Below are 23,478 nucleotides of genomic sequence, written 5' to 3' on the forward strand. Positions count from 1 at the left end.
GAACATGTAAGGAAGCTTACTTGCTCATTTCTGCATTTTGAGCAGGTAAAATAGTTTTGAGGACTATTTTCTAAGTTTGTTGCAAACTATGGTACTAAAGTCACAGTGCTTTAAATAAAGTTAGCTTAAAATAGCTACATGAAAACAAACATTCATTAAGTCCCAATTTTATTACCATATTTTCCATCCAATTGTTTTTCTAATATTACTCAAATATTGACTTAAAGAAGCATAAAAGGAAGTTTTACTTTTATAGCCAAAGACTTTATTTGGTTCTTCCATTATTTTGTTATATTTATAATATAATATACACATTAATCAATCTCTACAAATGAAGTTTTCTACTGAGGGTGGGCGTACCTTCGTTGAAGGTTGTGCGTCAGAGCTGGCAACTTGGCACGTAAAAATCTACTGCCAATCATTAGCGGACCTGAGTTCCACTGTGGCGACCCCTAACCGGGAATAGCCGAAAGACACAACAACTGAGGGTCAAGTATGGGTATGCCATTGTTATTTGTCTTGTTAGTACACATTCTAATCTTCTTGAAACTGAAATAATCTTGACTGGCTGAGTGGTGTGTGTGTGTGTGTGTGTGTGTGTGTGTGTGTGTGTGTGTGTGTGTATATATATATATATATATATATATGTATATATATATATATATATATATATATATATATATATATACATATATATATATGTATATATATATGTGTGTGTGTGTGTGTGTGTATATATATATATATATATATATATATATATATATATATATATATATATATATATATATATACATATATATATGTATGTGTGTGTGTGTGTGTGTGTGTGTGTGTATATATATATATATATATATATATATATATATATATATAGTTATATATATATATATATATATATATGTGTGTGTGTGTGTGTATATATATATATATATATATATATATATATATCTATATATCTATATATCTATATATATATATATATATAGTTTATGTATATGTATATAAATATATATATATATATATATATGTGTTTGTGTGTGTGTGTGTGTGTGTGTGTATATATATATATATATATATATATATATATATATATATATATATATATATATATATATATATATATATATAGATATATATATATATATATATATGGTTCTAGGTTACAACATCGACAGTACATAACACTGACAACAACATCACAGACACCACATCATCGACAGTTCACAAACACGACACCTCATACACTCAACACATCATCACAACAACCAATAAACAAAACAAATCCCCTGTCCAAAAACCACACACACAACACAAGCACACCAAAATCCTAACAAACAAACACTAAACCTTACATACACAACTATCTACAACCCTAACCGAAACCCTAACGTCCATCACTATCGCACACTAACCTAACCCGCGCCCTAACCCTAACTCACTTAACCTGCCCATAACCCAAACAATATCACTACTGCACCCTTACCTAACCCGCGCCCTAACCCTAACTCACTTAACCCGCCCCTAACCCAAAAAATATCACTACTGCACCCTTACCTAACCCGCACCCTAACCCTAACTCACTTAACCCGCCCCTAACCCAAAAAATATCACTACTGCACCCTTACCTAACCCGCGCCCTAACCCTAACTCACTTAACCCACCCCTATCCCTACAGACCGTCAACATCGCACACTTACCTTACTCACACCCTAACGTCCGTCACTACCGCATACTTACACATCCTTTCCCCATGTCGGTGTTCTCCGCGTCGGTGTTTTCATCCGTCGATTTTCTGACTTGTCGATCCTCTGGCGTCGGTGATTTCGTTGTCGGTCTTGTCATCTGTCGATGTTGTAACCTAGAACCATATATATATATGTGTGTGTGTGTGTGTGTGTGTGTGTGTGTGTGTGTGTGATACGCATGATTGGTCAGATGCAAATAGCTCTTTGGAAGTTTGAAATCTATTGGATGTACATGTTTTTAAAAGTAAAAACAACAGTCCTAGTTTTACGATCTGAAGTAGGCATATTGCCGAAAGCGCTTATCGGACTTTAAAGGACTGAATTTTATTATTTTACTGGTTCTCCTTTTTGGAATAAACATCGTTCATTTTATTTATATTTTTCTGGAATTTTGCTGTGGTGGATTACAGAAGGTTTTACCTTTCTTGAATCTATTTTTCCATCGGTATCCTTAAACAGTGTAAGAAAAGTTTTTTTCTAGATTTTCACAGATTGGCCAGTTTTTTTCCTCATATTTTTGGTCTGCTATTCAAAAAAAAATTTGTTTTCTGGAACATCATTGAAGACTGAAATCACTTAACAATCATAGACATTTGAGTTTCAGGCTTCATAGCCTTTAGAAAATGCATGCTACGTTATGACCTGTTGTTCTAGCAACTTCCCGGGTTTATAAGAACAATATTTCAAGTTTGTCCATATTTTTGAGCCTTTGTCATCCCATTATTTTTGGCTTTGTCCAGATTTTTTAAAATAAGATGTTGAAAGGTATGGTGACCTTAAGGCTGAGTTTATTCATTTATGTGTTAATTTAATACATTAGCCTGTCCTAAGACCCTCTTAACCCTTTCAGACATAACCTAACAAAAGCAAGTATTTCACAGCAAAGTTAATTGGAAAGAATACATGTTAACACACCAAACAGAAAAAAAAAAAAATATATATATATATATATATATATATATATATATATATATATATATATATATTTCGAAGGCTTGAAACATGTTCTTGCTTATTATGTTGTTGATGTTGTTTCATCACCACAGCCATCCTATTTTACCCCACTCCCACAACTTTTTTGAGATCACCTTATCATGCCACCATACTTCAGCTCCCCAATTTACTGCCCTATCCTCTCTCACTCATAATTAAGCAGCACTGCCTTAATCAATCTACTCATCACCCTTCACTAATAATTTCAAACCTTCTTTTTCCTTACTCTAGCTACATCATGCTGCCCTTTCACACATTCACCTTACTTCTGTCACGCCTATGCCACATCCTATCATCCTTCATTGTTATCGCACCTCAAAGTTACCTCCAACATACTACACCAACATTCTACCTCATTCTCTCTAACACCTGTGATAGCTTCCATCCTATACCCTATCACATTCCAAATGTGCTTTAAATACAAGAATATCAAAGAGGAACCCACACTACACAGAGGTAATTAAAAGCTGAAAGACAATTTATCATCATCATCATCATCATCCCCGTTATTCCCATGTTCTACATGTGATTGGGGTGATAGGTAGACTGTTGCTATCTTTCTCAGTTCAGTGCCACTCTCTACCTTCTTTGTCTGCCATGTCTGTCACAGGTATTCTCTTGTTTTCTTCCTGTCTGTCCCAAATCATTGTCGCCAGATTATCTTCTGCTTTTCTCTATGTGCTCAAACCACTGTAATCTATTCTTTATGACCTTCTCTGCAATTCGCACTACTGGACCTTCTGCTCTGCTGTCCTCATTTCTTCATCTGTTCCACAGTGTGATCCTACCACCTGTCTCAGGCACTTTATCCCTATTACCGCTAGCTTCCTTAACTACTCTGCCTTCATTGCCCAGGTTTCTGTATCATACAGTAGTACTGGTCATACCACTATTTTGTGCACCTTGCTTTTCAGTTTCTTTGGCATTCTTCTGTCATACACTACCCATTTAACTGCAGCCTTCCTGATTCTAGCTTTGACATCCTCTTTCAGATGTCCCGTCTCCTCAGCCATCCCTCCCAGGTACTTGAAGTTGTTAACCTGCTCCACTATTTTCCCTTCTTCTGATTTCTTCCATTTGCTACCATTACAACTCGTTTATATTTACCTGCTCTTTTGCTTTCTATTCCTCCATCCTTTGCTGAAGGTCTTGTTCAGAGTCTTTCAGTAATGCCACATCATCTGCATGTAGCCACTTTGATAATCTGCCCCCAACCTTTTTGCTAATGTAATCTATCACCAGTATGAATAGAACTGGGCTCAGAGCTGAACTCTGATGCACATTCACTCCCACTGGGAACCCCTCTGTGAGTCTGAATACAGTTTGTACTTGTGTCATTGTGTGCTTGTACATAGCCTGCACTAATTCTAACAATATTTCAAGTATTTTTATCCATTACAAGACTGCTCAAAAAAAGCGTTCTAGTGACCTTGTCATATGCTTTCTCCAAGTCTAAGAATGCCTAGTAGGAGTCTTTCCTCATCTCTAGCTTCTTCTCAACTAACTATTTCACTGCAAACATCAGGTCAGTTGTGCTGCATCCTGATCTGACTCCAAACTGCTCATCTCCCATCTTACTTTCTACTATTTCACTGCATATTTGTTTTTCAATCACAGTCTCCAGAATTTCCATGCAGTGTGACAGGAGTTTCATACCTCTATACTGCCCACAGTTGTAAACATGCCTTTGATCTTCTACACTGGCACTAGCATGCTTATTCTTCAGTCATCTGGTATACAACTTTCTCTCCATACTGCTAAAAGTGCCCTCAGGAGCTATTTCTCTCATAATTCATCCAACATCTAGATCATATCTGCCGTGACGTCATCTAAGCCTGTTGCTTTCCCTGACTTAATTTTCCTTTTGTGCTGTTCCTACTGCTTTCATTGTTGGCTGTGTCTTAGGCAGTACAACCTCTATGGAGTTCTCTTCATTCAGAGCTGCTGGAAGTATTCCTTCCATCTGCCTTTGATGTCCTGTGGGATGGTGAGTTGGTTGTTGCTGGCATCCCTCATTAAGGGTCTCTGATGATTATCTTCTTTATTTTCATGTCTTTGCTTTGCAACCTGATAAAGTTTCTTTGTGCCACCTACTGAGTCTTTTTCCATTACCTGGTTAAGTGTCTCTGATGCCTTGATCTTCATTATTGCAACTGCTCTCTAAGCATCTTTGTTAGCCAACCAATATTCTGTCTTGGCCTGGTCCATCTTTTCTATCTCACACTTTTTCCTGCACTCCTTTCTTCTGATAACTTCCAGGACTTCTGCATTCCACCACCAGATTTCCTTATGTACCTTGCATGGCTACATTTCTCTTCTATATACCACATGCACACTGTTTTGAGGCACTGTCATGCTTTATCTCCTCCTATTTCCTCTTCTTCATGAGGTGCCGGAGCCCTGATTACTTCCTCAAATATTTGTGTTGACCTTCTTCCAGGTCCTCAGTCTAGTCTCTGTTGACCCTTGTGCCTTCTCTGACCACAGCTTGCAGCTGATTGTGGCAACCAGTGATTTAAGGTGTGAGCCAACTGTTTCACAGGGAATTACTTTGCAATCACTGATTCTATCCCAGTGCTCTTTCCTTACCAGGAGAATGTCTACCTGAATTGCACATTGGCTACTCATGGAAGAGATCTTGTGACTGAGTTCTTGAACCATGCATTGGCCACCATCAAGCCAATAGCCAGACAGAGTCTAGAATGGCATCTCTTTCTTTATTCCTGTTTGCCAACCCTTGTGCACCCAGGCAGTCCTCATATCCTGTTCTGTCTGTCATGATATGTACATTTAGGTCCCCCATTATCAATATTCATAGTTATCTCGGAGGCATTTACAAGCCAAGCCTTAGGTTTGTTTTTTGGCTTCCTGCCCCCCTTTTAGTATGGGGACTTACCCCCATTTTTGTGCGCTCTGGTGACAGAGCAGTGACCCTGGGGTATATCCTGCGGTATGCATCCACATCCATTGATCAAGATTTCTGGCATCTCTGAACCATGCCAGGTGCTGCCCATTTTTCAATTTTTCTTGATTCTGTAGCATAGGGTCTTGGGTGGTGATGTCCCCGGGATTTTAGCCCACAGCATAGGGTGTCCGTTTGAGTCTCCGCCTCCTCCCTTACGCCCTATTAATAGCCGTGGTGATTTTTATCTCTTCTCAATTTATTTTCATTTTGAATTTTTGCATATTAGGCAAAGTCTGCCCTCAGCAAGTTAAAGCGGTAAACTAAATAAGGCTGCTGAGAGTTTCAGGAGGGCAGCATAGAGAGATGTGATCCTTTGAGTATTCTTTTTGAGGGAACTTTGTGGCCTCTCCCCTTTGCCAGCTGTGTCGTCAGATAGTGGCGGTCAGATACATTGCATCTCAATCATTGGTCTGGCGGAGTGATGAGTATATAGGACTACTATAGGATCTGATTGATGTGAATGGAGAGATGATGATCCTTGATCTAGATGAGAGACTTTCTTCTAAACACTTTAGCTACATGGGGTGTCGAATGACAGACTACTATACTATCCCTCCCCAGGGTCCTGATACCCCTTCTACTTCTTACTGTTGGGACCTTCACCTATTTTATGGTAACCTTGTTATTTATTTTTGTTTTAGGGATAATTTAACATTTTTGCATTTTTGGCATGGGCATTTGGGGCACTTGTTGGCCCCTTTCTGTGAGACCCTTCTTGAAGGATATTGTGAGACCCTTCTGAAGGATATCTGTGTCAGATGTTTTCAGTCATCATCGTCAGTTTGCAGTCATCTGCAAACTTTGTCCTGTGTAGACTTGTGGAAAAGTAAGTGCCAACCAAAGTAGAGTAGGTCTGAGACCACTGTGTGCAGGCTCACTTCCCTGGGCTTTTGTCTGATGACGGAGCAGCAACTCTGACCTCTGTGTGTTCACTCACTCAGCCAGTTTGCATCCACCTTGCTTGTGCCTGATGTAACATTTAAGCTGATGAGTTTTTGATGATGATACCCGAAGTGGGTAGATGTATCAGGCCTTAAGGCCTTCGGAGGTAGGCTGTATGGACTGCCTTCCCACATCATCAATTTTCTTGGTGACTGAAAAAAAAGTGTCCCAAGTTTAGAAGGCATGATCTGCCTGACAAAAAACCAAACTGGATGGATCCAAAGTCTGCATTCCTATGTCTTTATTATTGAGGTCCATTATGATCCTCTCCATGGCTTTGCATATAAGGCTGTCAAGCTAATGGGCGGTAATTTCCAAGGGTCGGTGGTCGGTGGAGGCACCGAAAGTGAACCCACAGTTGCAGTGTGCGCCCACTCCCATGCCGTATCCAGAGGTAGACTATGAAGACTATGATGTCCTAGCCTGTGGGTTTAATTCCGTTCTGAGGAGTCAGGAGAGCACACAGCGACACCATCAGGTCCCATGGATGCTGTGTTTTTTTTTGCTTTGAGCAGTTCTCACTTCTGGGCGTTGGAGATGGGGGGGGCACAATCTGGGTATAGATAGATCTCCTTTTGGGGAGGGGTAACTCATATGGTCCTGCTTTTTCAATTAAGCCCTGCAGCTACTACCTGATTGCACTTTTTTCCTCACTATCACAAACCTGCTTTGGGGCATAGATTGACATTATGAATACTCCTCATCCTTTCTCTGGAATCTGATTGCCATGATTCTGTCACTAACTCTGATGACATCCCTCACTGATTTCTGAAGCCTCTCCCTCACCACAATTCCCAAACCATTTCTAGTATGTCCTTCTCCTCCTGAGTAGTAGACTCTGCATCCCAAGTCAAGTTACTTTGCTGCACTACCATTCCATCTTGTCTCCTGGATACAGAGGATATCCAGGCTCCTTCTTACAATCATGGCTTCCACTTCCAAGCTCCATCCTGTCAGTGAACCTATACTGAGTTTAGTAATCCTTACTTCAAGTTTGGCAGGTTGATACGTTTTACATGCAGCTTTTGCTCAACAGAGCTAACCCAGGTAATCCAAGCTGGCAACAGGGCATTGGCTAACCAGTAGTTTATTGACTCAGAGCTGCTGGGCTTTATGGTGGGTACGCACTGACCAAAATAAGCACATAGACTCCTCCCACTATTAGCATTGGTCCCCAGTGTAGATTGGAGTAGGCTGGGTCCTCAACTGACTTATCACCAGTAAATACCCATGCCCATTTTGCTGAGATTAGTCAACAACAGCAAATCAACCCTTACACAGCACACAGTCCGTGATCCATGTTCTCCTATCTAGAGGATACTGCACGCCAGATGATGCCCAGTGCTTTTGGTCTATACAACTCTTCTCCCATTAAGCACCATCTAGAGTCCGTGCTGTTGCCTGTACCTCCACTCTTGGATATATTTGATGTGGAAACATTCAGCATATTTTTGGAAGATGGGAGAAACCCCCTCAGAGACAGCGAGAGAACATGTAAACTCCATATAGACAATAGCTGGGGGGTCTGGATTGAATCTTGTACCTTGTGTATGGGAGGCAAAGACGTTAAGTATTATACCAACTGTGTCTGAAAGACAAATATAAAAAAGTATTTTACTACATTATTTCTGATTCACTCTTGTCTGCGTTGGTGACATCCATCCAAATCCTGGTCCTATTTCTCAGTCCCGACATACCAACAATTCTTTAACATCATCCACTCCAACTTCTATTCCTACATTCGATTAAGGTAATAGTTTACTAGTCTACTCTTGATGAATTAAATCTTAGGAGCATCTACAACAATCTACATAGCATCACACACCCCCAACAAACTAATAGCGACAGAAACCTAGGAAATTCTTTTTCCTTGTTATAACATAATTAGGAAAGACAAACAGTACAAAAAAATTGGTGGCTTAGCTATCATATATAAAAACACATTGTAACTCACTTCCTACCGCCACCACCTCTACTTCCCCAATGCTGAAATAATTATCGCTCTCCAGCAAATCAACATACATAAGAACATATGCATCTCGTCCAAATATATATATATATATATATATATATATATATATATATATATATATATATGTATCCTCCTAGAAACAATATCTCACTACTGGAAGATATCCTTTACTGGCTCTATAATAATATCAACAAAGAAATCATTATCATAGGTGTGCTTAATATAAACTGCCTACTTATCCTCTATGACTTCTCCACTGTCTCCAATAATCTGTTTGGTTTCACCTAAATTATCTCTTCTGCTACTAAAACAGACAGATGCAGCTATAGGCAGTCAAAATTAGACTGGATCCTCACCTCTGCCCTTGACAAAATTAATACTGCTGGCTGTTTACCCAACACCATCAGTGACCATCTCCTCATCTTTGTTATGAGATAAACTAGTTGTGCACATAAACACATAGTTCATAATCATGTGTGTAAACTCTCCTCCTTCAACAATGACTCCTTCATCAGCTACCTCTACAAATACAACTGGGATGTTCTAAAATACTTACCCTTAGATGATGCCGTAACTAACTTTAATAACACATGGCTTAACATGCTAAATGAACTAGCTCCCATTAGATCTAAAAGAGTCAAATCCAACCCCGCTCCTTCCTCTCAAAAGGAAACCAGGCAACTCATGTTAAACAGGGATAAAGATCAGAAAGTATGATCTAATGGCAAAACACAACAAAAATGGGGATATTTTACCAACTTAGAAACCTATCTAAGCAAAAAATCAGATCAGGCAAAACTACAAACTATAAACGCTCCAAGAAAACATTCAACAGAACCCAAGCTGGACTACAAAAAAAAAAAAAAAAGAGTGCTACACCTAGGTGAAACTACTGCTCCTTCACCAACTATCAGCAACACCTCCATGTCCATAACGAGCCCATTCAATACTCATTTCACACAATCTGTCCTCTCCTTAATTAAGATCAAACCACGCTCTACCCTCACAACTTCCTTCTCCTTCTCCTTCCCACCAGTATTCACCAGTATTATCAAAAAACACCTCCTAAAGCTAAAATAATCAGCCCCAGCTCCCAACAGTTTGCCCCCAGAATGTCACAAAATCACTGTGGATGCTATTGCATGCCCTTTATCCATACTGATAAATTAATCCATCAACGAGAGCTTTGTCCTTTCTATCTGGTAAAAATCTCACATTATTCCTCTTCATAAAAGAGGAACCTCCACCGACCACTCCAACTACTGACTCATAGCTATTTTACCACCAAAATATTAGAAAAATGCATTCATTCCCAACTCCTTTCCCACCTTTGCAATAACAATTTCTTCTACACCACTCAACATGGCTTCTGGCTTTACCACAGCACCACTACTCCTCTTCTTAGTTTTACTGCAATCATAGACTCTGATAGAAAGAATGGCAACCAAATATGCTCCCTCTTCCTAAATGTTGTTCAAAGAATTCAACACAGTATCACACCAAAGCTTGCTTCATGAACTATCTTCTCTAAGACTGTCCCAGTCATCCCTTAGCTGGTTCGACACCTATCTCATCAACAGATTATGGATTGATACATGGAACTGTAATTTCTCCCCCTTCCTGTCTGTCTCTGTTGGTGTGCCTCAAGGATCAGTTCTGGGCCCTTTACTGGTCAACAGCTTTACAAATAACGTTCACAAAGCTACCAAAGATGTCACCATAGTCTAATACACAGACGATGCCACACTCATATGCTCTGCCCCAAGTCTCCCATTTCTTCTTAATATGACTTCCTCTGTTGAGTCATAGCTAGATGACTATCAACTACTCTTAAATGCCAAAATAAAATCCATGCATTTATACGCACATCTCTGTCAGCACAGCGACTATATTTCAAGATCACCTCAGCAAATAATACCATAATGGAAAGACTAGCCAAGAAAAAGCTTCTTGGTGTTACAATTAATGATTACTTAAATATAAAAATCAATACCCAAAGGCTGAAGGTGGCTGGAGTGATGATAAGTAATCCACAACGCATATAAAATCCAGTACTTTAATAAAGATAGGTGAGTGCATTCACAATGCTCAGCATTGCTTTATAACTTAAAATATGATCAGATCATCACTCAAGCTACCAGAAAACTAACCAAAAGCTTAGCTTTCTACATCAAACCAAACCCTTTATCACTGACTCCTACAAGAAATCTTTATCACCATCATACCTTTTTATCTCACTTCTCTATGCATCACCCATTGTAACTAATTTTCACTCTACCTCACAAAATAAACTAGAGGTTTGCTACAATAAAATAGCTAAGTTTGCATCCAACTTACCAAATCATGCTCACCATTACTTAGTGGTGGACTGTGCTATTGGGGTTTTGCAGCCCCCCCAGCTGTAAAACATAAAGAAATTAGAAAATAAAAGAAAGAATAAAAGAAAGAAAGAAAAAAAAATTCAAAATTCACGGACTTCTCGCATGCACACTAGTCCAGACTGCTGCTGAGACAGTCTGAAGCATGCGCAGACTGTTTCAGCAGCAGTCTGGACTGGGAAACATGTTAGAGCAAGATCTCAGAAGTCTATGCGATACAACTGCAATAGACTGCCCTGGAAACTCGCTGGGAAACCTCATTGGAGTCGGACTGCAACATCAGCAGTCTGGAGTTTGCTGCAGTCTCGTTGGGAAGATCGCGTGATTCGGTGCTGGATGGGCGGGGTCTTATGTGGATTTATGTGTTTGCAGCTAAGGCAGAAACATGAATGTATGTGAGTGTGTGTGTGTGTGTGTGTGTGTGTGTGTGTGTGTGTGTGTGTGTGTGTGTGTGTGTGTGTGTGTTTGCAGCTAAGGCGGAGACATGGATGTGTGTGCGTGTGTGTGTGTGTGTGTGTGTGTGTGTGTGTGTGTGTGTGTGTGTGTGTGTGTGTGTGTGTGTGTGTGAATGCCCCAGTTGCTATATACTGGTGGCTAGACTCATGGTGGTGTGGTAGGGAATACCTCAGGCTTGAACCCTGTACCTTGTATGCAGGTGTTAAAGACCTGAATTCCCTACCCACCACCATTTGTAAAAAAATTAATTTTTGCCTCATATTTGATCTGATCTGTTCCTCATAATATCTATGGTTTCTAAATGTTGCAATGCTTGATATTTGATGGTGCAGTGGTAGCATTGTTGCCTCACAGCTGCAGGTTCTCAGGTTTGATTCTTGGCTGGGGTGCCTTCTTTGTGGGGTCTGCATCTTCTCCCTGTGTTTGTGTGGGTTTGCTTTTGTGTCCTCCCATGTTATAAAGACATGTCTGCATTATTTCTTCCTGGGCCTCTGCTGAAAATTGTTTTTTTGTTGTTAAATGAAATTGACAGGCATTTGAATTTCAGACTTCAGGTTTCTGAATGTTTAATTCCTTACATATTTGATGGTGCAGTGGTAGCATTGTTGCCTCACAGCTATAGGTTTTCTAGTTTGATTCTTGGCTGGGGTGCCTTCTGTGTGGAGTCTGCATCTTATCCCTGTGTTTGTGTGGATTTGCTCTGGTGTCCTGACATTTTACAAAGACATGTGTCTGCAGTATTTCTCCCTGGGCCTCTGCTGAAAATTGTTTTTGTTCCGTCAGAAGTAAAATTGACAGGTATTTGAATTTAAGACTTCATATTCTTCAGAAAATACATAGTAACACAACCTAAGTTTATAAGATGAATATTTGAAAGTTGCCCTTAGTTTTGGGACTGTATTACCCCATTATTGGCTTTGTCCAGGTTTTTTGTGCTAAGGTTGACAGCTATGGCAAGAACTGAATTCACTGAATATGTTTGAGGGCTGTATTCCCTCATTACTGGGTTTGTCCAGGTGTTTTGTGCTAAGAGGTTGACAGCTATGGTGAGAATTGAATTCATTAAATGATAGCCATTTAAGTTTCAGTCTTCCGCTCTTTCACAAAGCAGCTGATTTGGCGTAGTGGTAGGTTGCTCTGACTGTTTTTCTCAGGGACCTTGGCAGTAAAATGTATGGTGGTAACTCAGCATTTTTCTTTCACAAAGCAGGTGATTTGGCATAGTGGTATGTTGCTCTGACTGTTTTGCACAGGGACATTGGTAGTAAAATGTATGGTGGTAACACAGCATTTTTCTTTCACAAAGCAGCTGATTTGGCATAGTGGTATGTTGCTCTGACTCTTTTGCACAGGGACCTTGGCAGTAAAATGTATGGTGGTAACACAGCATTTTATTCTAGCAACTTTCCAAGATTATACAAGCAATGTTTAATGTCTCCCTGGTTTTTGGGCTTTTGACCCCCCCCCAATAAAGTTGGCTTTTTCCATATTTCTTGTGCTGCGAAGTTGAGATGCAGTTGAGTATTGAGTAGATTTTACAAGGAGCTGAGAGCTGCAGGGGAAGAGAAGTTTAGTGCTGCTTATGCTAAGTCAGCTTGCATTGTTAATAGCACAACAGGTTGTGTACTTGCTTTTGATGCAGAAGGTTTTTGGTTCTAGCCCCACAAGGGGTGAATGCTGCCATACTGAAAAAGTTGAGATACTAACTATGAGCCTGCTATCAGTTTGCCATCCATTTCCTATTGCAATATTACTAGTTTATCATTTTTAATGTAATATAGGCAATTTATTCCTCAGGGGCATCAGCCACTTTATTTTTTGATGAAACCATGAAATATAAAGGTGTTTGCTAGCAGCAACCTCTTCATTAGTTACAGATTTATTTAATGTGGAATTATTTAGATGACTTTTTTATTTCTTCAGAGATTGTGCATATTTACTGATAATGGTGGACTGTAGAATTGTGCATATTTACTGATAATGGCGGACTGTAGAATTGTGCATATTTACTGATAATGGTGGACTGTAGAATTGTGCATATTTACTGATAATAGTGGACTGTAGACGTTTGAGTAGACTTTTATGATGGAAATGTTCTGAACTGGGCAGTTTTGTCATTATGGGTGCATGCGTTTTGTTTCATAGTTTACTGGAAAAATGTTCAAAACAATAGGAAGGTGTATCAAAGAGCACGTGTATGTTTCATATGCAAGGGGCCTATGATTTGAAAACAGCCCAGAATTAATCTTTATCTGCCACTGGTAAAATGTATTTTCTTTGAATGTGGGTTTCAATGCTGTTTCAATGAATGTGAGTTTCAAGGGCAGAGAAGTTTTAATGCTAAGTTTGTTTAGCAGATGTCTTAGTGTTTGTGCTGTAAAATGCAAAATAAAAATTTCAAATGAAGCCCAAATCATCATATAAGTAAATCAGTATGCACATTAATGTTTATGGTAAATGGAGTGAAATAGCCAAGTAATGGATCATTGGAATGGCTGCAGGGGGAGGCTCCATTCGACCATGATTTTGTGAGGGAGAAGGGCGGCAAACTTAAAGACAGCCCCAGCTGAACTATACCTCCCAACTGTCCAGATTTTCAAAGAATGAATAGATTTTTGCTTCTTATTTTTGGTTTGTTCCTCATAAAATTTGTGGTTTTCTGGCAAATCATTTAGGAATTAAGTCAGTAAATAATGACACACTAGTTTCAGACTTCATAACCTTCATAAAAATGCATGCTAAAGTAAGATCTGTTGTTCTATCAACTGTCTCAGTTTATACAAGAGCAATTTTTAGTACTGTTTATATATTCCCCGAATATATTTGGCCTTGTCCAGATTTATTGCATTAACAGGTTGAGAGGTACATGCAAATAAATTGCTTTATAGAATTAGGCATATCCAAACCTCTCAACTTTCCCTGATTTTGGCTCAAAATGTTGCTCTTCCCCCTAATAATCCCTCAGCAAAATAGCAATTTTGGAATAAAACATGGAGGGTTTACAATTAAGAAATAACTGTAAGAATAAGAGTTATAGATTACTTTTATTTCAGAAATTCATGTAGATTCTTTTATTTTGTCAGCTGCTCAAGTTAGCAGTACTAATATTAATGTGTCCCTTCTTTGACAGGTTCCCAGCTGTATTGTGTGGCTATTTTATATTTTTACATCACATTTTTGGTCCATTTTTCATAAAATTGTGTTTTTTTGGCAAATTATTAAAGACTGAAGTTAGAAAATAATGACAGACATTTGAGTTTCAGATTTCATACCATTCAGAAAATTCATACTAATGCAATACCTATTCTATTATCTTTCTAAGTTTATAAGAGCAATATTTAAAAATTGTCCTTATTTTTGGGCCTTTGTCCCACTTCTTTGTATGGCTTTGTCCAGATTTCTTGCTCTGAGGTTGAGAGGTATGACAAATGTGTCAGGGCCATCACAGTCAGCCAGAGACATTTCAAATTGTGACATACTTGTTGCACCCCACTCCCCCATGTAGTGACTCTGGATGTGTCAAAGCAAGACAAGGAGTAGTTATGCAGTGTAAATGTGCAGAGTATCCCCCCATCCAAGGTAGACACAAGTACTAGAGTAGCTTTTCATCTGTTCTTGATTTTTGCAGAATGGTCTGGTTTCTGTCATATTTTTGTACTGTTGATTTATTATTACTCAAAGTGCCTGTTGCTCTGTGTTTAAGTAGCAATACTTTAATGGCCATCAGGTAAGCTTGGCTGTGATCATAAGATGCAAGTAAGCTTTAATAAGCATACTGTTAAAGAATTGCCAACATTGAAAGCCTTTCTGTTGTTGCCATGTAGAGAATACTTAACTAGATAATGTATAAGCCTTGGGTATTGAAATGCATATGACAGTATTTGTAATAAAGGACAGGATTACATTATTTTAAGAAGCTCATTACACTTGGAGACTTCCAGTCATCTCTGCAGGCTTTACCCGTAAACTAAACAGAATGCCAGTCGTGTGGTCCATAACCTGTACAGTAATCCTTTTAAGCAATGTATCTTGAGCTTATTTCTTGTTTGCTTTTCATTTTTTACTTTGATCATGTTTTCCCCATGAAACAAGTAGATAGTTGTCAGGAAGCAGGTCTTTTTTTGGATAAGAAACATTTTTACAAGTGGGGGCATCAGAGATTTCTACTTTCAGCATGTTACTTGGTACTTTAATAAAGCTGAATTTAAATTATAATTAGAACTGCAGTGCAAGACGTGGTTTGAGTTGAGTGCTACTTGTTTTTCTTATACTTGATTTTGACTGGCATTCCATTAATGTATTTAAAAAGTAATTTATTTTTTCATGCCTCACAACCTTTTTGTTTCCATCTAGATATTAAGTAAGCTGTCATGCAGCCAATGCATTGAAATATTTTTATTCTTCTACACTTCATTTTGTCTTGATTGGACTCTCATAATGACGGTTTGGCACCCAGGGCAGTGTATTTAGTTAGTTTTTGTGGTTTTGAGCATAGCTCCTCCCCTTTCTAGTTGACCACACCCCTTCCCATTGACCCCACCCATTCAGCTGTCTCCTGCAGCCCCCCTTTGATTTGAAGTCACCAGCAGCCACTGCCATTACTTAACTAAAGCACCTAAGCCAGCTTTAATTACTGAATTACCTTACCTACACCCATCTATTTATAGCTCATAAAATAATACACAAACCTAACATATTAACTTCTCTACAAAAGCTACTTAAAATCAACTCTCAACCTAGGAATTCTGCTCATATAACAAATGTCTCCTGACTACCACTAAATCTCACAGCATTGCAGTTGACACGTTATACTACATTACCAAACAGGGATCTCCATTCCACTCACCGTAAAACAAGACATCAATACTACAACTTTAGGCACAACCTAAAACAACAGCTAACTTCTTCATGGCTATGCTCATCCCCCATACTGTCTAAACTCATTATTGTTTCTTTCATTTCTTTTCCCTTAACAATCTTGTCTATCACACTCACCCAGTTTTGCTCTCTTTCTCCTTTCATCTTTCCTTCTTCTTTCACCTCCACCTCTATACTTTCTGTACTCCCCTACTTTCATTATACCCACTCATCCTACCTCCTTACAAAGTCTTGCTTTCATGACATTTTATAAATAAGTTTTTATTCACCTCTGCGAGGCACAACCTTGATATTTGTATTAATACGGGTAGTGCAAAGGGTAGACGTTTCTGTTTACTAAATTGGTATCAATCTGCATTTTCAAATGCTTGCTTGGTTATTTGGACAATGGGTCAGTTACCCTGACCTAGGAGGACTTGTTTTAGACACCACCTTGCGGTAATGTGCAGTCTGCAAATAGCAATTAGAATTTCCCAAAAACTATTAATACAAAAAAGCAGCACCAAAGATACTTGAATGGTAATACAGGCAAAGTCATCTAGATATGGAACATTTTACAATACAAAAAATAAGAAAACAAAGGGGGAAAGTAGAAATGAGGATTAGTAATGGAGAAGTTAAAGAAACAGAAACTGAAGTTATGGATTACCTATGAAGTGAAGGATTTAGTGTAGAAAATCTAACTCTGGTGACATCATGGCATGATAAAACAATGAGTCCCCATATTAAGGAGAAACCAACGGAGCAGGAAGCATCTGATCAGTTGCCACATGAAGATACTTTGGAGCATTCTGTAGGAAACCAGTACAAAAATTCAGTTGGAATTGCACAGCAAGGGAAGGAAAAAGAAATTGTGGCAAATCTGATGCAGTCAGTGTTGTGAAGTCATAGGCCACTGAGGTCTCATATGAAAGAGCAATGGATGACACAGGATGAAGCTGAAGAGACTATGTCACAGGAAGATGGTCTGGAACTTTCTGCAGAATACCTACAGGAAACTGAGAACAAAGAATATACCCTTAGTTTAGAAGAAAATTATTTATAGGTAGAGTTGCTTGATTCAATTGAGATGGATAGAAATAGTAAGATTAATGAAAGAAACAGATTGCAGAAAGTCAATAAGACCCAAAATGTTAGAAGTGTGATAGAACAAATGAACACAGCAATCAAGACTGTTCGTAGACATTCATGCAATATAACAGGTAAACAGGATATATTACTGTGCAGCTAAAATCTTCTTCTTCTTTTGGCTGCTCCCGTTAGGGGTCGCCACAGCAGATCAACTGTTTCCATTTCTTCCTGTCCTCTGCATCTTGCTCTGTCACACCGACCACCTGCATGTCCTCTCTCACCACATCCATAAACCTTATCTTAGGCCTTCCTCTTTTCCTGTTACCTGGCAGCTTCATCCTTAGCATCTTTTTCTCAATATACTCTGCATCCCTCCTCAGCACATGTCCAAACCAACGTAATCTTGCCTCTCTGACTTTGTCTCCAAACCTTCCAACCTGGGCTGACCCTCTAATATACTTATTCCTAATCCTGTCCATCCTCGTCACACCCAGTGCAAATCTTAACATCTTCAACTCTGCCACATCAAGCTCTGACTCCTGCCTTTTTGTCAATGCCACTGTCTCCAACCCATATAACATAGCTGGTCTCACTACCCTGTTGAAGACCTTCCCGTTCACTCTTACTGGTACTCGTCTGTCACAAATCACTCCTGACACTCTTCTCCTCCCACTCCATCCTGCCTATACTCTCTTCTTCACCTCTCTTCCACACTCACCATTACTCTGAACTGTTGATCCCAAGTACTTAAACTCATCCACCTTCACCACCTCTACTCCCTGCATCCTCACCATTCCTCTATCCTCCCTCTCATTCACACACATATATTCTGTCTTAGTCCTGCTGACCTTCATTCCTCTTCTCTCTAGAGCATATCTCCACCTCTCCAGGATCTCCTCCATCTGTTCCCTACTCTCACTACAGATCACAATGTCATCTGCAAACATCATAGTCCACGGGGACTCCTGTCTGATCTCGTCTGTCAACTTGTCCATCACCATTGCAAATAAGAAAGGGCTCAGAGCTGATCCTTGATGTAATCCCACCTCCACCTTAAATGCATCCATCACTCCCACTGCAGACCTCACCGCTGTCACACTACCCTCGTACATATCCTGTACCACTCTTACATACTTCTCTGACACTCCCAACTTTCTCATACAATACCACAGCTCCTCTCTAGGCACCCTGTCATATGCTTTCTCTAAATCCACAAAGACACAATGCAACTCCTTCTGACCTTCTCTGTACTTCTCCATCAACACTCTCAGAGCAAACATCGCATCTGTAGTGCTCTTTCCTGGCTTGAAACCATACTGCTGATCACTAATCATCACCTCCCTTCTTAACCTAGTTTCCACTACTCTTTCCCATAACTCCATGCTGTGACTGATCAGTTTAATTCCTCTGTAGTTACTACAGCTCTGCACATCACCCTTATTTTTAAAAAATCAGTACCAAAACACTTTTTCTCCATTCCTCAGGCATCCTCTTACTTTCCAAGATTTCATTAAACAATCTAGTTAAAAACTCCACTGCCATTTCACCTAAACACGTCCATGCTTCCACAGGTATGTCATCTGGACCAACAGCCTTTCCGTTCTTCATCCTCTTCATAGCTATCCTTATTTCCTCCTTGCTAATCCACTGCACTTCATGATTCACTATCCGCACATCATCCAACCATGTCTCCCTCTCATTCTCTTCATTCATCAACCCCTCAAAGTACTCTTTCCATCTGCTCAACACACTCTCCTCGCTTGTGAGTATGTTTCCCTCATTATCCTTTATCACCCTTACCTTCTGCACATCTTTACTAGCTCGGTCCCTCTGTCTTGCCAATCGGTACAGGTCCTTTTCTCCCTCCTTAGTGTCCAGCCTTTTATACAACTCTTCATATGCCTTATCCTTAGCCTTCGCCACCTCTCTCTTTGCCATGCACCTCATCTCCTTATACTCTTGTCTACTTTCTTCATCTCTTTGACAATCCCAATTCTTTGCCAACCTCTTTCTCTGTATACTTTCCTGTATTTCTTCATTCCACCACCAGGTCTCCTTGTCCTCCTTCCTCTTTCCAGATGTCACACCAAGCACCTTTCTAGCCATCTCTCTTACTAGCTCTGCTGTAGTTACCCAGCTATTCGGTAACTCTTCACTGCCACACAGTGCCTGTCTTAACTCTTCCCTGAACATCACCTCACAATTACCCTTTTTCAATTTCCACCATTTGATCCTTGGTGCTGCCCTCACACTCATCCTCCTCTTCTTGATCACCAATGTCATCCTACAAACCACCATCCTATGCTGCCTAACTACACTTTCCCCTGCCACCATTTTACAGTATCCAATCTCCTTCAGACTGGTCCTTCTACATAAGATATAATCCACTGTGTGCATCTTCCTCCACTCTTGTATGTCACCCTATGCTCCTCCCTCTTGTTAAAATACGTATTCATCACAGCCATGTCCATCCTTTTTGTAAAATCCACTACCATCTGACCTTCTGCATTCCTTTGTTTAACACCATACCTACCCATCACTTCCTCATCCCCTCTGTTCCCTTCACCAACATGCCCATTGAAATCTGCTCCAATCACCAGTCTCTCACCCTTGGGTATAGTCATCACCACTTCATCCAACTCACTCCAAAATTTTTCTTTCTCATCCATCGCACACTCAACTTGTGGAGCATATGCACTAACAACATTCATCATTACACCATCAATTTCCAGCTTCATAAACATCACTCTATCCAACACTCTTTTCACCTCCAAAACATTCTTAGCATACTGTTCCTTCAGGATAATGCCTACGCCATTTCTCCTCCCATCCACACTATGATAAAACAATTTGAAAGTGCCTCCGATGCACCTAGCCTTGCTCCCCTTCCATCTAGTCTCTTGCACACACAATATAACAACCTTCCTTCAGTCCATCATATCAGCTAGCTCTCTCCCTATACCAGTCATACTGCCAACATTCAAAGTTCTGACCCTCACTATCGCAGTCCTAGCCTTTACCTGCCTTCGGGCATGCCTTCCCCCTCTTCTCCTCCTTCGGCCAACAGGAGCCCAAGTTCCGCCAGCACCCTGTTGGCCAACAGTACAGGTGGCGGTCGTTGTTAACCCAGGCCTCGACCGATCCGGTATGTATTTCTGTACTATTGTCTGCATGTATGATTTGGTAATATTTTACGCTGCTAAAATAATAACAGATAAAGTCTTACCACAAAAACACAGGGCAGCAAGGGAAAGGAAGGGGAGAAATCAAATACCATCATGGAAGTATCGAATAGAGACAACTATAAAGCAATTAAGGCAAGAAGCATCACTTTTAGAAGAGTACATGAGAGGGAATGGATCAACAAAAAATATTTAGAAAGATAGACGTGATAAAAGCAACACTTAGTATCATAACAGACCAGGATCTATTGTGTGCTATTGCAAATAATAAACTAAAGATATCGGCACAGGCAGAATAACTTAGAAGATATGCAGATAAATATAAAGGAAAAGTACAAAATAAGCAATTCATTGATAACCCAAAAAGTTTTATAAGAAGTGAGAAACAAGGCAAAAGTAATAGACACACCACCAACGAAAGAAGAAATAGACACATTTTGAAGAAATAGCTATGAAAATCCTGTGGAATATAACAAATATGCTGAATGGATAGAAGTAAAAGAAATGGTAAGAAGTTCAAATGTACAGGATATGAAATGGGATGAAGTAACAGCCAAAGAAATTGAAACAAAATTAAGATAGGAGGTTAAGCCTAGCCAAGTTCAACCTGTTTTCCCAAGGATGTCTGGTTCAAGCAGACACTAAAATCAGCACCTATTGCCCCTGTCAAGAGGGACACAGGTGGAACTCCCCAGGTGAATTAATGGTTAAGCATCCAATCATCCAAATTATGCTTAAATAGGGCCAACAAGTGGCTTTGTTTAACATGGATAGGATGCTTGTTCCAAAGGTGGGGCAATCTCTGTGAGACATCTGTCTCTCCAGCAAGTTCTGTTGATGTCACATACCAGTCCTTTGAGCAAGTGACCCGTGTGCCATTTGACTTGCGAGTGTGCAGAATTCCCATTAAAGCTGGGTCAGAGATTGCTCTATATGCAAGGCACAGGTCACCTTTGAGCAGTCTGTGTGACTCAGAGTAAAGTGACAATGATTTTGGTCTGTCCACATAAGACAGATCTTGAAAACCCTGAATTTTCTTTGTAAGGAAACTTTGTGATCTCTCCAATTGCTGCAGGTATTTTGGAAAGGAACATGCCAAAGGGAGCATTGTACTCCATTATTGGCCTGATGAGGGAAAAATACAGGGGGTTATAACCTCTTTTTTTTCTGGAGGCAATGTCCTTACTTATGAGATGAGCAATATAAAATTCCCTTCTTATCATTGTGGAGACATGGTGATTGAAGTTAAGGTTGCTGTCGACCTGTGTGCCCAGATCTGTCACCACTGACTGTGTGTTTAGGGTATAGCAATTGATGTAGTAGTTTGTAGGAACATCACCCTTGCTGAAGGGGATGATAATGCATTTTTTGCATTAAGTTTAAAAGCATGACTTTGGCACCAGTCATTAGTCTGCGTAAGACCTTCTTGCAGGATGTTAACATCGCTAGGGGTTTCAATGATCGCTCCATGCAGTCATCAGCAAACTTTGTCAGCCACAGTCCTTTAGTTTTAGCTTGTACTTCGGAGAGGTAGATTCTGAACAATAAGGGTCCCAGAACTGATCCCTGTGGAACACCAGTGGTTACAGGTCTGCTGGAGGAGGTGGAGTCCCCTATTTTGACCGTATAAGTTTTATCAGTGAGCCAGTTTGCAACATACCTGACAGTATATGGTTTGATACCCAGCTGGGTGAGTTTATTAATGATGTCTGAGTTGGGTATTGTCTCAAAGGCCTTGGCTAAGTCTAGGTTGGCCGTATGTATAGGTTTGCCCTCGTCTAGGCCTTTGATGACTGACTCAAAGAAGTCCAACAAGTTTAACAGGCATTCTCTCCCCTTGACAAAGCCAGACTGGTTGGGCTTGAGTGTTTGGAGATTTCCTATATCTTTGTGGCCTTGCAGATAACTCTGGTCAGGCTAATGGGTCTATAGTTCCCGGGGTCCATGGATGCACCCCCTTTGTGCAAAGGGATGACGTTAGCTGTTTTCCATTCTGCTGGGATGAAGCCAGTGCTTAGGCTGTGATTGAAAAGCATGCTCAATGGTGATGCTAATTCCTGTTTTAACCCATGTAGAAGACAGCCCACGATGTTGTCTGGTCCCATAGAGACTGTGTTTTTGGCTTTGGAGAGGGTGTTTAAGACCTGCTTCTCAGAGATATAGGTGGAGGGCAGGTGTTAGGGATGTTTTGGGCTATATGTGGCAGGGGGGTTCCTATTACCAGATCAAAAGACCATAATCACGAATACGAAAAGAGAGACACGTATTGCGCGAAAGACGGAAATGCCGATTGTCCAAAACAGCAAAAATTTAAATGTTGAAGTGTAATGTTTGGCCCGTTTGCGGTATAGCTCCGTAAGGTAAGTGTGCGATAGCTAGCACTTTAGGATTAGGATGTGGGTTAAGGTAAGTGAATAGATAGGTAATGTATGTAAGATTTAGTGTAGTGTTAGAAGTAGGGTTTTATTTAACTGTATGTATGTGTATTATTTTTTTTTTTTGGGTGTATGTCTGTAGGGGAAGTGTGTAGTAGTTACGGACCTTAGGGTTAGGGAGGGGTTAAGGATAGTGCATAGTTAGTTGTGTATGTGGGGTTTACTGTAGGGTTAGAAGTAGGGTTTTGGTGCTTTACTTTAGGTTAGAAATAGGGTTTAGTTAGTGTATGTATGTGGTTTATTTATTTTGTTTGAGTAGGTAGTATGTAGCGGGTGGTGGGATTGACCAACTATGACAGTTCGTTATTTTATTTTTCACTGTTTAGTGCGTTTGGTATTTTCGCGGTTCACGTTATAGGTGTCGACGTTTAGGTATTTGCGTAAAGGGTTTTTCGATTTGGTAATATAGACCCGTGGCAGGGACAATGTTGTAAAGTTTTCACTGAACCTGTCAGCCA

This window comes from Protopterus annectens, chromosome 1.part1, assembly GCF_019279795.1.
Source record: "Protopterus annectens isolate FY-2018-M chromosome 1.part1, PAN1.0, whole genome shotgun sequence".
Classification (NCBI taxonomy): Eukaryota; Metazoa; Chordata; order Ceratodontiformes; family Protopteridae; genus Protopterus; species Protopterus annectens.